Raw genomic sequence first — 16,738 nt, 5'->3', positions numbered from 1 at the left:
GGGGAAGGCACGTAATGAGGCCAACTTTCAGGGGACAGCTGTCTGATTCAAGTGAACCTTTGAAGGAGTTCAGCTGAAATTTTTTAAAAAATATTAACTTTACCTTGATTTTTCAGTGAATCTGTACTGTCTATTGAAGCCATTAAAACTGGGAATAAAGGTATGGCTTTTGTATATGCTCTGACCTCAAGAGTGATAGCTAGTGAGTCTGGCGGTGAAGTCTTACTGCTGGGATCAGCCTGAGATCAGCCTCCTCTCAGAAAAAGTGTTCAAGGGCACAGTGGAAGAGACTGCATGTTGTATCTAGGTTCAAGCATTATCTCACCATTTATACTGGCATCCAGGCTGATAGGTCAAATATGTCTGCATTTAAGAACATTTTGTTGATCAAACATCTAATCTCCAAAACTAATGGTCCTGTTTAGTATGTTCCCTTGGCAGACATCCCACCCTGCAAAAACTTATTTCAGGGAGGTAGCACCGTTAATTTGCAGAAGACTCCCGGAACTTCCAGGAGAGATGGGATGTCTGCAATAGAGTAGCTCCTCAACAGCTAGCCAGCTAGTTTAAATAACCTTAGCCATGCTAATGAACGAATGACACCTGTTAAACTCACCTCAACATGTCTTTTACAGTTTTAACCCACCATAGGCAATAGAAAGGTCACTGTTGCAAACAGTGCAGCGAGCAACATTGTCATTAATTTTGATCCCTATTAGGCAGGGGTACACTTTAGGGTAGTCTGGGGTGACATACATTTTATATTTTCTTTTTTTTGGAACACTCTGCCATGGCGCTTGCTCTCTCGCGCTCGCACTCTCTCACGCTGTCAAAAAAATTGATTTCCGGGATATTGTATATAATTTGCGGACATCAGGGAGCCACTATTAATATGCGGGAGACTCCTGGAACTTCCGGGAGAGGTGGGATGTCTGCCTTGGCAAGATATTTACATGTAATATTGTGTTTATTTAAGAACTGAGATGCATCTTAATTCTTCTAATACTGGTCAATTATAAGTAGATTTTCAAAGAGATTAAAGTTAGTATCCCCAAAAAGCATCAGTATTGTGCTGCCACACCTTTTGTTACTATTACAGGCATTAGAATGCAGAGGCCTGATGTGCCACTTCAGCCATGCAGTGATAGGGCTGTGTTATAACTGTTTGAGGGTTTTTCTTTTTCAGAATCCTTTAAAATCATTCATTAATGCAAAGTGCAAGACGAGCTCTCCACTGTACCTCAGATATGTGACAAAAATAAATCAATTCCAATTAACTTCAAAGCTGATATTCATCAATTTTAGTTAGTAATCAATCTATCATCAATTTTCACTTGTGAAGAAAGTTCAAAGTCTCCAATTCTGTGTGCACAGTAGTATTTCTTTGAAAACCTGGCTCTGATTTTTAGACTCTGGCCCTTTATCCTGGAATCTCAAACCAGTGTAAATAGTTATCATCTCTTCTTATAATTTAAAGCTTCAAGAGGAATTAAAAACAAATAAATTTCTGCACATTAAAGGTGAAATGTGTCTAAGCTACACACAGAGTTGCTTATGGTACTTCATGTATTTATACAGCTATGGTATACTTCGGGCAGTTTGCTTGCTCAGTCCTCCTTTAATATGCATGATTTTAAGTTGCAAATAGTGAACTGCATTTATATAACTGCAGGCCTTAACAGGAGACTGAAAATTAGGATAGATTAGGATTTCTATTTATTTTGTATGGTGATGGTCATAGGAGAGAAAATATAGAATGATTAGTTAGTTAATAGATGGACTTGCACTGCTTTGGGCCAAGCTGTTTACAAATTTTGTCATGCTGATGTGCAGTATAGTTGCACCCCAATCTTGCCAATATCAGCCCATATTTCACCTCTACTTATTGAAATTATAAAGAATTCTACCGAGACAGGGTCTGGTATATCAGTTACAGATCTCCTTACCCAAGATAGAATATAATTATGAGAGATAGAATGCAATGGAGGTTTACTAGATTAATTTTTGGAAAAGGTCATTGTCCTAAGAGGAGAAATTAAGTTGCCAGGGTCAATATTGTCCATTGTTTAGAAGAGGTTCCTAACTTTTTTTTATGCTATGGACCCTATCGCTAACTGAGGGGTCTGTGGACCATAGGTTGAGGATCCTTGGATTAGAAAAATGGCATTGAAGCATTAAAAAAATTCTTCCAGGCATGACAGAATGGATGCAAAGATGATCTTTGCTCTGACAACGATGTCCAGAACCAGGAGACACAACCTGAACATAGCACTGAATTAAAACATAATTAATAATCTTATGGAATAGCAGAGGAGACATGAAAGGCCAAAGCTTCACTCCTTCTATTTCTTACATCTTTGTGTGAATTACCACTGACCGATTCTAATTAACTATCCTTTCTATTCCCAGTTGTTTTTATTTTATTCCAGGCTTCCCTCCCTGCACTGTTTCCCAAAACCTGGCCTAAGATTTGCATGGTTTCATTAATTCAATCTACAGTAGTGAGGCTCCTGAAATAAAGGCCTTTTCTATTAATTAAGCATCAGGCTTTGTACATCAAGTTTCCCAGCAGCAGACCTAAAATCTGAAAGTTTATTGGTTTTTGCAGAATCTCCATGTACTTTATCTAGCACCATTTTCCTGGTATTGATACATAATTGGCTGCATCAACAACATCTGCTATGGAGTCTAAATGACTGCATCACTGTCTGGTATGGGGGACACTGCACAGGCTTGAAATAAACTGCTAAAAATTGTCAACTCAGCTCCGTCATGGACACTAGTCTCCCTAGCGTCCAGGACAACTTCAAGGAATGATGCCTCAAAAATGCTGCATCCATCATTAAGGACCCCCATCTACCCAGGACGTGCTCTCTTCTCATTGCTACCATCAGGGAGGAGGGACAGAAGCCTGAAGGTATCCACTCAATGATTCAGGAAACAGCGTCTTTCCTCTGCCATCAAAGTTTTGAATGGACATTGAATGAGGTTTAATATCACTAGTATATGTCGTGAAGTTTGTAATCTTTTCAGCAGTACAATGCAATACATGATAAATATAGAAAAATTGAATTACAATATGTGTGTGTGTCTGTACACGCACACGCCCCCGCATGTATAAGTAGGGGTGCTGTCCTTAATGATAGATGCTGCCTTTTTGAGGCAGTGCTCCTTGAAGATGTCTTGGATACTATGGAGGCTGGAGCCGATGATGGAGCTAACTAATTTTACAACTCACTGCAGCTTACTATGTGTGTGTACATGTATGTATGCATATATTAAATGGTTAACTTAAGATAAATAGTGCATAAACAGAAGTTTAAAAAAAAATAGTGCGATAGTGTTCATGAGTTCAATGTCCTTTTAGAAAGAGGGGAAGAAGCTGTTCCGGAATCATGAGTGTGTGCCATTAGGCTTGTATCTCCTTCCTGATGGTAACAATGAGGAAAGGACATGTCCTGGGTGGTAGTGGATAGGGGAGTCTTTAATGATGGATGCTGACTTTTTCGGGCACCGGTCCTTGAAGGTGTCTTGGATACTGCAGAGGCCAGTACCGATGATGGAGCTGACTAATTTTACAACTCTGTGCAGCTTAGTATGACCCTGTGCAGTAGCAGCTGCCCCCCACCATACCAGACAGTGATGCAACCAGTCAGAATGCTCTCCATGGTACATCTGTAGAAGTTTTCAAGTGTTTTAGGTGACAAGCCAAATCTCCTCAAACTCCTAATGAAATATAGCCGCTGTCTTGCCACCTTTATAGCTACATCAATATGTTGTGACCAGGACAGGTCCTCAGAAATATTGACACCCAGGAACTTGGAATTGCTTACTCTCTCCACTTCCAATCCAAATGAGGATTTGTTTCTGTTCCCTTGACTTAACCTTTCTGAAGTTCACAATAAGCTCTTTGGTCTTACTGACATTGAATATAAGGTTGTTATTGTGACACCACTCAACTAGCTGGTATATCTCGCTCCTGTATGCCCACTTGTCACCATGTCAAATTCCACCAACAATGGTTGTATTGTCAGTAAATTTATAGTCGCTTTTGGGCTATGCCTAGTCACATAGTTATGGGAGTAGAGAGAGTAAAGCAGTGGGCTAAGCACACATTCCTAAGGTGTGCCAGTGTTGATTGTAGGAATGATGGTGTTAAACACTGAGCAATAGCTGTACCCATAGACAATATCTTGCTTTTTTTCTCTTTTTGTATGACTTACTTAATTTAACTTCTTTTACATACTTACTGTAATTTGTAGTTTTTACTGGTATGTATTGCAATGTACTGTTGCTGCATAGCGACAAATTGCACAACACATACCAGTGATATTAAATCTGATTCTGATAAAAGTTGGTCACAATCACCTTGGTAACCATTGAAAGTGTGGTTCTAATGTTCTCATGTCCTATACACAGCAAGTGACAAATTACAGTGAGGACATCTTTGCTCAAGTACAGATGTCTCAGATATAGTTTCTTGCTGAACTTCAATGTATATTTATTCTCTGAATACCCTGGGCTGATACCATTTTATAAAAGTCCTTCTCATCCACCTCCTCCTCCCCTCTTTTTTTGTCGTCTGTGTTGCCCTTAAGGCATTTATTTGACTTTGTTGGGTCTACGCTTTAAATGATTTGTTTGTAACTATCTTCTAGTTAAAGGTTGATAATTAAGTTACAGTATAACAAAGGTAAATCCATTGTCTATGGTATATCGCGGCATGTGATGACGTCACCTCCGGTTTCGCTGCGTCCTATGTGTAATCTCCGGTTCGGAGAAGGTGTGAAGGTGGGTGCCATGTGTGCAGCATGATCGTGAAGAGCTCCGTTTCTACCCACAAAGAAACATTATAGAAGCAATGCCTTTTCACCATATGATGTTAATGTGGAAGAGTGAATAGTAAATGGTTAACCTTACTACGACTCTGTCTTCATTGGCTCCAGTTTAACTTGGTGTTTAGTCAGAGTTACAACACACTGCACGAGAACACTACATCGAACTGCTTTTCATTGGTTGGTCATGACTAGACTAAATTTCTCCCACTGCAATTTGCCTATCACCACAATAGGTCAACGGCAGATGCAATCTCAATGGCTCTTCACGCGGCCTTAGACCACCTGGACAATACAAACATCAATGCCAGGATTTTTTTTTTAAGTGTGTCGTACCAGACATTCAGCCATTCTTGTCTGACACGTGGTGTCAGGATTAACCGGGTCACGTTATGAACGTTCCTGACTCGACCCTTGTATTTTTTATGAGGCTGAGTGGCTAGCTCGACACTCAACCCGGCATAGATGGAGAGCATGCTTGGTGGTGGCCCGACCTGGATTCGAACTCGGGAACCTTCGCTCCGGAGGCCGGTGCTGATCTCACTGCGCCACCAGCCAGTCTATGCCAGGATGCTGTTCATCAACTATACCTCAGCATTTAACACCATCATTCCCACAATCCTGATTGATAAGTTATACAGGTTTCCCCCGCTATCCGAAACTAGAGCGTTCCTATGAAACAGTTCATAAGCCAGAATGTCGTAAACTGAATAAGCAATTACCATTTATTAATATGGGGGAAATTTCTGAGCGTACCCAGACCCAAAAAATAACCTACAAAATCACACCAAATAACACATAAAACCTAAAATAATAGTAACATATAGTAAAAGCAGGAATGATATGATAAATACATAGACTATATAAAGTAGAAACACTGCCTCCAGTAACCTTTAAGCTATGAAGCTGCCAAATCATACCAAATAACACATAAAAATACACGGCCTATATAAAGTAGAAATAATGTATGTACCGTGCAGTTTCACTTACTGGAATCAGGAAGACTCCTATAAATTGCAGTTTCGTCACAGTTAAACACTTGCTTATACAAATAACCATCTGATGCAATCAGCAATCGCCTCTGATCTGGGCCGACATCTACACGCCGGGTGGCACCTAATTAATTAGCTTGTTTATTTCAGCTTTTTTAAAGATGTGCGGGGTGTGTTCCGACTACCACTGCACCACTGTATTCTTTGCGGCAATGTATCGGTCCACGGCCCGGAGGTTGGGGACCACTGTTTAAACTAGTGGTCACCAACCTTTTTAAGCCCAAGATCCCCTACCTCAACCTCAGTGAAAGGCAAGATCTACCTACTAAATCGTTTAGAGAAAAAAACAGCTCAGATTGTACTTCCAATTTGAGGCCTTTTATTTGGGCGAATTGTATTTGAATTACACAAAATACTTTTGTCAAACTTTCAAATTCATTCAAACAAGAAAACACTGTAACTAGCATATCAAACAGGCCATAGCTGTCTTTCTTTAAGAATATTACAATACTTCACACCTTTAATTCTAAGTTTCATTATTTAATTTTATTTCAACACAAAAAATAAATGAATAAACATTGACTGTTGCACTCAGTGTGATGACTGGGGCTGCTAGTTCCCTGAAATTCGGCTCATAACTACAGCCAGCCAGTCTGAGACAGTCTGTGAGGTGTAGGGTTGCCAACTGTCCCATATTCCCCCCCCGCTAAGGTAGAACGTTTCTATGAAACCTTTTGTGCCAAAATGCTTTACGCCGAAGAAACAATTACTATTAATTTATATGGAAAAAAAACTTTGAGTGTTCCCAGACCCAAAAAAATAACCTACCAAATCATACCAAATAACACATAAAACCTAAAATAACACTAATATATAGTAAAAGCAGGAATGATATGATAAATACACAGCCTATATAAAGTAGAAATAATGAAAATTAAGCCAAAACCGATTTGTGGGGTAAAAAAAAATCAGCACGTACGCGCATGCACACACAGGTGCCTGTGCAAGACTTCATGGTCATGGTAGTCTTTCTCGGGGTAAACACAAGTGTCCTGGGATTTGATTGCTACTTTTGTCCGTTATTTGGGAGTGAGAAAGTTGGCAACCCTAGTGAGGTGTCTGTCAGTAAGTCAGCTCCTGTACTTAGATTTAATAATTTTCATCTGTGAAAATGCGATTTCATATAGATAAGTAGACCCGAAGTAGGAACTGACTTTTAGTGCTATAAAACCAATGTGCACACCGCGCATTGCTCGGCCCCCATCAATAATAATTGCCACCAGTTTATGAATGGGGATGTCATTTTTACGGACATTTTTTTAAACTCATTGTAAATATCCTCACCTCTCGTTCTCTCCTTTAATTGCAAAAGAGTGAGGAAGTCCTCCTTTGTTGTAAAATCCTGGAAAGCCATTCTGACAAATACAACAAGCTGAGCTGTTTGCATTACATCCAGGGATTCATCAAACTGTAGTGAAAAATATTCACATCCTCTGACAGTGACTCTACCCTCCTTGTCACTGTTGCAGGGCCAAGCAGTATATTACATATTGTGGTTGTGATGCCGTTTTTGTTTTTAAAGTCATTAAAAACAGTCTCTGCAGTAATGACCATTGCTTCCTTGAATAAATCGCCATCCGTAAAAGGCTTCTTGTGTTCAACCGAAAGGTGACTTACACGAAATGATGCTTCAATAGCAAGCTTATTTTGAGCAGCATGTTTTGTGGAAAACGATTGCTGGGCATTCAACCCCGATTTCAGCTCAACTTTCCAGGTACGAATTGTACTCTTGTGGGGGCTGCGGAGGGGTAGGTGTCTTTAAATTTCTGGTGGTTGGTGTTGCTGTGCTGCTCCAGATTTCCTCTTTTAGTCAGTGCTTGTGTTTGGTGGCACAACATACATACACACTTGTCTTTCACCAAGGTAAACAGAAATTCCTCTTCCCATTCTGGATGGAATTTGTATGTTTTTGCCTTCTTTTGTGGAGCCTCCGCTGTGCTATCAGGATATCACGAGCGATTGCCGATTGCGTTGCCTCTGATCTGAGCTGACATTTACGTGCCAGGCGGCACCTAATTAATTAGCTTGTTTATTTCGGCTTTTTTTCTTAAAGATGTGCTATGTGCATCCCGACTACCGCTGCACCGCTGCTTGCTTCGCGGCCCGGAGGCTGGGGACCACTGCCGTATATTGATGTTTGCAACAGTTTTACTCTTATCTAATCTGATTGCTCACTTTGATGCAGCAAAGGCTACACTGAAAATGCGGTGCATGGCGGGGGAACTACACATATGCGCACTGGGCAGAAAGAACGGAACTAAACCCCCACAGCCCGGAAACAATCTCTCTTTACAAACAGCTTTTTAGTAAAAATATTGCTATATTACCATTATCCTAATTAGTATTACTTACTTTTGTAATGCTCACATTACAACAGTATTTGTGTATTTATTTTTGATGTTTCTTCGGGATCTACTGGGAAGGTCTCAAAGATCGACCGGTCAATTGTGATCGACGGGTTGGTGACGTCTAACTTAAACTATGAAGCTGCCCTCGGCTCAGAAACCAATCAAACCACCCATGACTACCTTTAAATTCCACTTTCATCACCATCGTCCAGTGCTTTCTGTTTCAGCTTATTAAAAAGACTGACTGATTTCTCCTTAACTTAACGGAACATACATACATACATGCATACATACATACATACATACATACATTTATTTATTTACTTACTCACTCACTCACTCTCTCTCGCTCTCTCTCTTTCCCTCACACAATAAATCCTTGCCTGTTCTCCATCTTCCTCTGGTGCTCCCCTCCCCCTTTCTTTCTTCCAAGGCCTTCCGTCCCATGATACTTTCCCTTCTCCAGCTTTGTATCCCTTTTGCCAATGAACTTCCCAGCTCATGGCTTCATCCCGCCCCCTCCTGTCTTCTATCATTTCGGGTCTCCCCCTCCCCCTCCCACTTTCAATTCTCTTATCATCTTTTTTTCCCGATAGTCCTGACGAAGGGTCTCGGCCCAAAACATCGACTGTACTACTTCCTGTAGATGCTGCTTGGTCTGCTGCATTTCACCAGCATTTTGTGTGTGTTGCTTGATATTTAAAGCAAGCTGTTTGCGACAGGTTAGAATTGTAACATATCATACTGAAGTCAAAACACATTCAAAGAGAGAGGTACAGTGGAGAGATTTCTAACTGGTTGCATCACCATTTGGTATGGAGGGGGTCACTGCACAGGATCAGAACAGGCTGCAGAAAGTTGTGAACTCTGCCATCTCCATCATGGGCTAACCTTTCCAGTATCCAGCACACCTTCAAAAGGCAATGCCTCAAAAAGGTGGCATCCATCACTAAGAACCCACATCTCCCAGGACATGCCCTCTTTCTCATTGCTACCATCAAAGGTGTGATACAGAAGCCTGAAGACACACACTCAATGTTTTAGGAACGGCCTCTTCCCCTCCACCATCAGATTCCTGAATGGACAAAGAACCCATGAATGCTACCTTAGTATTTTTCCCCCTCTTTTTGCACTACTTATTTAAATCAACTTTCTTTTTTATATATATTCTTATTCTAATTTATAGTTTTTAATTAGTATGTATTTCACTGTATTGCTGCCACAAAACAACAAATTTCACAACATATGTCAGTGATTTTAATTCTGATTCTAAAGTATTGGCGATGCTGAAGAGTTGGAAAAGATTTTAGTGCAGTATGGCAACACCTTCAATTTGCCAAGAAAGCACCACATGGCTCCTACATCTTGTAAATGGAATTCTATAAGAAGCTGCAATACTATTGTACTTTGTTGTATCCAATTTGAATATTTCATATTGTCTGTGTATTGCCATGTATGTATCTCATTTTTTTCATATTTGTTATGTTTTGGTGGGATTGACATTTCATGGAAATTAGATTATGATCCAAGTCTGGTGCAGAGAGTAGAAGGTCGAAGGAAAGGGTAGCAATTCATGGTGGATGAAGGTGAGTAATGGAGTTTACAAAAATTAGTGTTCAGCCAGTGCTGTTAGCAGACATACCACCCTGCAAAAACTCATTTCAGGGAGGTAGCACCATCAATTTGCGGGAGACTCCTGGAACTTACGGGAGAGGTGGGATGTCTGCAATAGAGTAGCTCCTTAGCAGCTAGCCAGCTAGTTTAAATAAAGTTAGCTATGCTAATGAACAAATGACACCTGATAAACTCACCTCAACATGTCTTTTACAGTCTTAACCCACTATGGGCAATAGAAAAGTCACTGTTGCAAACAGTGCAGTGAGCAATACTGTCATTATTTTTGACCCTTATTAGGCAGGGGTACACTTTAGGGTAGTCTGGGGTACATTTTATATTTTCTTTTTGTGGAACATTCTGCCATGGCGCTTGCTCGTTCTCACGTGCGCTCTCTCGCTCGCGCTCTCTCTCATGCGTTCTCTCGTGCTCTCTCTTGCTTTCTCTCTCTCTCGTGGTCTCAGTGTCTCTCTCTCTCTCTCTCGCTCTCTCTGTCGCTCTCTCTTACTTTCTCTTGCTCGCTCCCTCTCAAAAAAATTGATTGATTTCTGGGATACTGTATATAATTTGCGGGCATCAGGGAGCCACTATTAATATGCGGGAGACTCCCGGAACTTCCGGGAGAGATGGGATGTCTGTGTTAGAATTTGCATTATTCATTTATACACTGGAATCAAAAACACATTTGTGGGTGATATCACATTGGGAGAATTGTCAGTACTAAGGAGGACTGAAAAACTTTTGAGCAATATTATACGTGCAAACTAGGCAAATAGTTGGCTAACACGAGGAATTCTGCAGATGCTGGAAATTCAAGCAACACATCAAAGTTGCTGGTGAACGCAGCAGGCCAGGCAGCATCTCTAGGAAGAGGTACAGTTGACGTTTCGGGCCGAGACCCTTCGTCAAATAGTTGGCTATTGAAGTTCAGCACAGTTAAGTGCTGGGTTCAGAAAATAAAGGTCAGTTATTGTTTGGAAATCATGAATCTAGTTAGGTTTGAGGAGCAAAAGAATCTTCAAATATAAATATATTATCATTACTGCTCTGTCAGTTCAGCAAAACCTATCTTTAAAAAACAACAAAGGAAGCACTAGGATTTCTGGAGGGATGGAATAGCAAAGGAGAAAAGTTCATGCTGAATTTATATTTGAAACTTGAAACTTGGTTTGAGTACTCATTCAGCTCTGGTGGCCTTATTAAAAATCATGTGGAGGCTCAGGAAAAGGTGCAAAGGAGACTCATGAAGATGACACGGTGCGAGGGTATGCATTTTCAGGAAAGGATGAGAGACTGGGAACCTTTTCTTGAGACATACTCTCATAGACTTGTTAGTCCATGTCGTCTGTTTCTCTGCCATGTTTCAAACAACAGAAGACATTTGAGACCAGAATGAAGGAACCTGTTAAGGAATTGGAGCTGGAGATGGACGAACTCCGAATCATTTGGGAGGCTGAGGGATTGATCAACAGGACATACAGGGAGGTAGCTGCACCCAAGGTGCAGGACACAGGTAACTTGGTAACCATCAGAAAGGGGGAAAGGGAGATAGGCAGCCAGTGTAAAGTATCCCTGTGGCCATTCCCCTCAAAAACAGATATACTTTGTTGGATACTGTTGAGGGGGTAGGAGATGACTGAGCAGAGGAAAGCCACAATGGTCAGGTCTCTGGCACCGTCTGACTCTGTGGCTCAGAAGTGAAGGAAGAAGAGGCGTGCTGTAGTGATAGGGGATTCATTGGTTAGGGGACAGACAGGGGAGGGATTCCCGGATGATATATTCTTGCAGGATGTTGGGGATAAATTTGTCCCGGTGAGGAAGATAACGAATGGTAGGGTGAAGGAACCATGGGTGACAAGTGAGGTGGAAAATCTAGTCAGGTGGAAGAAGGCAGCATACATGAGGTTTAGGAAGCAAGGATCAGATGGGTCTATTGAGGAATATAGGGAAGCAAGAAAGGAGCTTAAGAAGGGGCTGAGAAGAGCAAGAAGGGGGCATGAGAAGGCCTTGGCGAGTAGGGTAAAGGAAAACCCCAAAGCATTCTTCAATTATGTGAAGAAAAAAAAGGATGACAGGAGTGAAGATAGGACCGATTAGAGATAAAGGTGGGAAGAAGTGCCTGGAGGCTGTGGAAGTGAGCGAGGTCCTCAATAAATACTTCTCTTTGGTATTCACCAATGAGAGGGAACTTGATGATGGTGAGGACAATCTGAGTGAGGTTGATGTTCTGGAGCATGTTGATATTAAGGGAGAGGAGGTGTTGGAGTTGTTAAAATACATTAGGACGGATAAGTCCCCGGGGCCTGACAGAATATTCCCCAGGCTGCTCCACGAGGTGAGGGAAAAGATTGCTGAGCCTCTGGCCAGGATCTTTGTGTCCTCGTTGTCCACGGGAATGGTACCGGAGGCCTGAAGGGAGGTGAATGTTGTCCCCTTGTTCAAAAAAGGTAGTAGGGATAGTCCGGGTAATTATAGACCAGTGAGCCTTACATCTGTGGTGGGAAAACTGTTGGAAAAGATTCTTAGAGATAGGATCTTCGGGCATTTAGAGAATCATGGTCTGATCAGGGACAGTCAGCATGGCATGGTGAAGGGCAGATCGTATCTGACAAGCCTGATAGAGTTCTTTGAGGAGGTGACCAGGCTTATAGATGAGGGTAGTGCAGTGGATGTGATCTATATGGATTTTAGTAAGGCATTTGACAAGGTTCCACACAGTAGGCTTATTCAGAAAGTCAGAAGGCATGGGATCCAGGGAAGTTTGGCCAGGTGGATTCAGAATTGGCTTGCCTGCAGAATGCAGAGGGTCGTGGTGGAGGGAATACATTTAGATTGGAGGATTGTGACTAGTGGTGTCCCACAAGGATCTGTTCTAGGACCTCTACTTTTCGTGATTTTTATTAACGACCTGGATGTGGGGGTAGAAGGGTGGGTTGGCAAGTTTGCAGATGACACAAAGGTTGGTGGCGTTGTAGATAGTGTAGAGGATTGTCGAAGATTGCAGAGAGACATTGATAGGATGCAGAAGTGGGCTGAGAAGTGGCAGATGGAGTTCAAACCAGAGAAGTGTGAGATGGTACACTTTGGAAGGACAAACTCCAAGGCAGAGTACAAAGTAAATGGCAGGATACTTGGTAGTGTGGAGGAGCAGAGGGATCTGGGGGTACATGTCCACAGATCCCAGAAAGTTGCCTCACAGGTGGATAGGGTAGTTAAAAAAGCTTATGGGGTGTTAGCTTTCATAAGTCGAGGGACAGAGTTTAAGAGTCACTAAGTAATGATGCAGCTCTATAAAACTCTGGTTAGGCCACCCTCGGAGTACTGTGTCCAGTTCTGGTCGCCTCACTATAGGAAGGATGTGGAAGCATTGGAAAGGGTACAGAGGAGATTTACCAGGATGCTGCCTGGTTTAGAGAGTATGCATTACGATCAGAGATTAAGGGAGCTAGGGCTTTACTCTTTGGAGAGAAGGAGGATGAGAGGAGACATGATAGAGGTGTACAAGATAATAAGAGGAATAGATAAGAGTGGATAGCCAGCGCCTCTTCCCCAGGGCACCACTGCTCAATACAAGAGGACATGGCTTTAAGGTAAGGGGTTGGAAGTTCAAGGGGGATATTAGAGGAAGGTTTTTTACTCAGAGAATGGTTGGTGCGTGGAATGCACTGCCTGAGTCAGTGGTGGAGGCAGATACACTAGTGAAGTTTAAGAGACTACTAGACAGGTATATGGAGGAATTTAAGGTGGGGGGTTATATGGGAGGCAGGGTTTGAGGGTCAGCACAACATTGTGGGCTGAAGGGCCTGTACTGTGCTGTACTATTCTATGTCCTATATGTATATTGACTCCCACAGCATTCTTTAGTGAGCAGCTAGAGAGTATGGTCCACGTTGGTACCAGTGAAATGGGTAAGAAGATTGACAAGGTTCTGCAAAGTGAGGTCAGGGAGTTAAGTGCCAAGTTAAAGGACAGGACCTACAGGTTGTGGTCTCAGAATTGCTCCCCGTGTCACATGCTAGTGAGGCCAGGAAGATCATACAGTTTAACACACGGCTAAAGAGATGGTGCAGGAGGAAGGGCTTCAGATTTTTGGATCATTGGGCTCTATTCCAGGGAAGGTGGGACCTGTACAGAAGGGACGGTTTGCACCTGAACTGGCAGTAAAGGTTTGCTAGTACTGTAGGAGGGGATTTAAACTGGGGTTGCAGTGTGATGGGGACCAGAGTGCCAGAACAGATGGTAAAGTGGTTGTCGGGGAAGATGTTGTTAAGCCTACATACAAAGTCAAGAATCAAAAGATTGATCATGGTGGGACTAATGTTCTGAGTTGTATATATTTCAATGTAAAGAGTCTTGTGGGAAAGACAGGTGAGCTTAGGGCATCAATGAGCCCGTGGAGTTACGACATTGTAGCCATTTGTGATATTTGGTTACAGGAGGGGCAGGACTGGTAGCTCAAATGTTCCAGGTTCCTTTACGTGAGATGTGATGGAAGGTGAAGGATTAAAGGTGGCATTACTAGTCAGGGAAAATATCACAGCAGTGCTCAGACAGGACAGGCTGGAGAGCTCATCCACTTGAGGCTATATAGGTGGAACTAAGGAATGAGCATGTTAATGGGATTATATTATAAACCACCCAATGGTCCATGGGATGTAGAGGAGCAAATTTGTAGGGAGATTGCAGACTGTTGCAAGAAACACAAGGTTGTGATGGTAAGTAGATTTTACCACATATTGACTGGGACTCCCACGCTTTCAAAGGGCTGGATGCAATAGTTTGTAAAATAAGTTTAAGAAAGTTTCCTTATTCAGTCTATAAAGATCCTAATTAGAGAGAGTGTGATACTAGATCTCCTTTTACGGAATGAGACAGGGCAGGTGACAGAAGTTTGTGTACGGGAAGAATTTGCAATTAGTGATCATAATGTCATTTGTTTCAATAGTTCCATTTAATATCAGAGAATGTATACAATATACAACCTGATGTTCTTGTTCTCAGCAGATATCCACAAAAACAGAAGAGTGCCCCAAAGAATGGGTGACAGTAAAATAGTTTGAACCCCAAAGCCCTCCCCCCCCCCCCCGATATGCACAAGCTAATTATGGATAAGAATAGACCTGGTCCTTGAGTAGAGTTTCTAAATGGGAGAAAGGCCAATTTTAATGGTACAAGAAAGGATGTGGCAAGTGTGGATTGGGACAGGTTGTTCTCTGGCAAAGGTGTAGTTGGTAAGTGGGAATCCTTCAAAATTGACATTTTGAGAGTGTAGTGTGTTCCTGACACAATTATTAAGGCTAGGATAACAGGTTAAGGGAACCTTGGTTTTCGAGAGATATTGAGGTCCTGGTTATGAAAAAGGAAGAGGTGCATAGCAGATGTATGTAGGAAGGAACAAATGAGGTACTTGAGTACAAGAAATGCACTCCTTTTTAAGAGAACACTTAAAAAGGAAATCAGGAGAGCTGAACGAAAACATGAGGTTGCTCCAGCAGACAAGATGAAGGATAATTCCAATAGCTTCTACAGATATATTTAGAGAAAAAGGATAGCATGGGACAAAATTGGTCTTCTGAAAGATCAGAGTGATCATCTATGCATGGAGCTGAAAGAGATGGGAGCGATTTTAAATGGATTTTTTGCATCTGTATTTATTCAAGCGAAAGACGCAAAGTCTAGAAGTGAGGTAAATTAGCAATGAGGTCATGGACCGTATACAGATTGATGTTTACTGTCTTGAGGACAATAAGGGTGGGTAAATCTGCAAGGCCTGACAAAGTATTCCCTCAGACCCTGTAAGAGGCTAATGCAGAAATTACAAGGGCCCTAGTAGAAATATTTATGAAGTCCTTAGACACGGGTGAGGTGCCAGAAAATGTTGTTTTATTGTTTAAGTAAGGTTCTAAGAATAAGCTGGGAATCAGACCTGGTGAGCCTTGACATCAATAGCAGATAAGTTATTGGAAGTATTTGATGGGACTGGATATATAAGTATTTGGATAGACAGGGACTGATTAGGGGTAGTCATCATAGCTTTGTGTGTGTTAGCTACAGAGTGGTAGTAGATAGTTGCCTTTCTGACTCGAGGCCTATGACAAGTGTTAAGTCGCAGGGATCAGCGCTGGGTCCATTGTTATTTGTCATCTATATAATGTGATTAACTGGATCAGCAAGACTGGGGATGTAGTGGACAGCGAAAAAGACTGAAAACTTGTAGCAGGATCTGGGCCAGCTGGAAACGTGGCATAGGCTGAAAAATGGCAGATGGAATTTAATGCAGACGAGTGTGAGGTGTTGCACCTTGGGAAGTCAAATCAGGGTGGAATTTGCATGGTGAGCAGCATTAAGGAGTGCAGCATAACAGAGGGATCTGGGAATATAGATCTATAATTTCTTGAAAGTGGTGTCACAAGTAGATATGGTCGTAAAGAAAGCCTTTGGTGCATTGGCCTTCATAAATCCAAGTACTGAGTACAGGAGTTGGGATGTAGAAGTTGTATAAGACATTGGTGAGGCCTAATTTGAAATATTCTGTGAAGTTTTGGTCACCTACCTGCAGGAAGGATGTCAATAAGATTGAAAGACTACAGAGAAAACTTACTAGGGTCATGCCAGTACTTGGAGCCCTAAGTTAAAGGGAAAGGTTGAATAGGGTAAGACTTTATTCCATAGAGTGTAGAAGAATGAGATTAGATAGAGGTATACTGGGATTTATCCACTGAGGTTGAGTGAAACCAGAACTAGAAGTCAAGAGTTAAAGGTGAAGGGTAAAATATTTAAGGGGAATTTCTTTGTTCGGTGGTAAGAGTGTGGAACGAGGGTATGGAAGTGGTGGGTATGGGTTCGGTACATGGATGAGAATGATATGGAAGGCTATGGTCTGGGTACA

At 41.8% G+C, this 16,738-nt stretch overlaps 1 protein-coding gene across 6 annotated transcripts in view; it reads left to right on the top strand.

Annotated features, from left to right (window-relative positions):
• phf21aa (PHD finger protein 21Aa) overlaps positions 1 to 16,738 on the top strand; it is a 406,388-nt gene that overhangs the window by 278,823 nt on the left and 110,827 nt on the right. The window lies entirely within an intron of this gene.

This window comes from Mobula hypostoma, chromosome 11 (assembly GCF_963921235.1).
Source record: "Mobula hypostoma chromosome 11, sMobHyp1.1, whole genome shotgun sequence".
NCBI classification, from domain to species: domain Eukaryota; kingdom Metazoa; phylum Chordata; class Chondrichthyes; order Myliobatiformes; family Myliobatidae; genus Mobula; species Mobula hypostoma.
The sequence above is the reverse complement of the archived record's forward strand: the minus strand, read 5'-3'. Positions and strand labels throughout refer to the sequence as shown.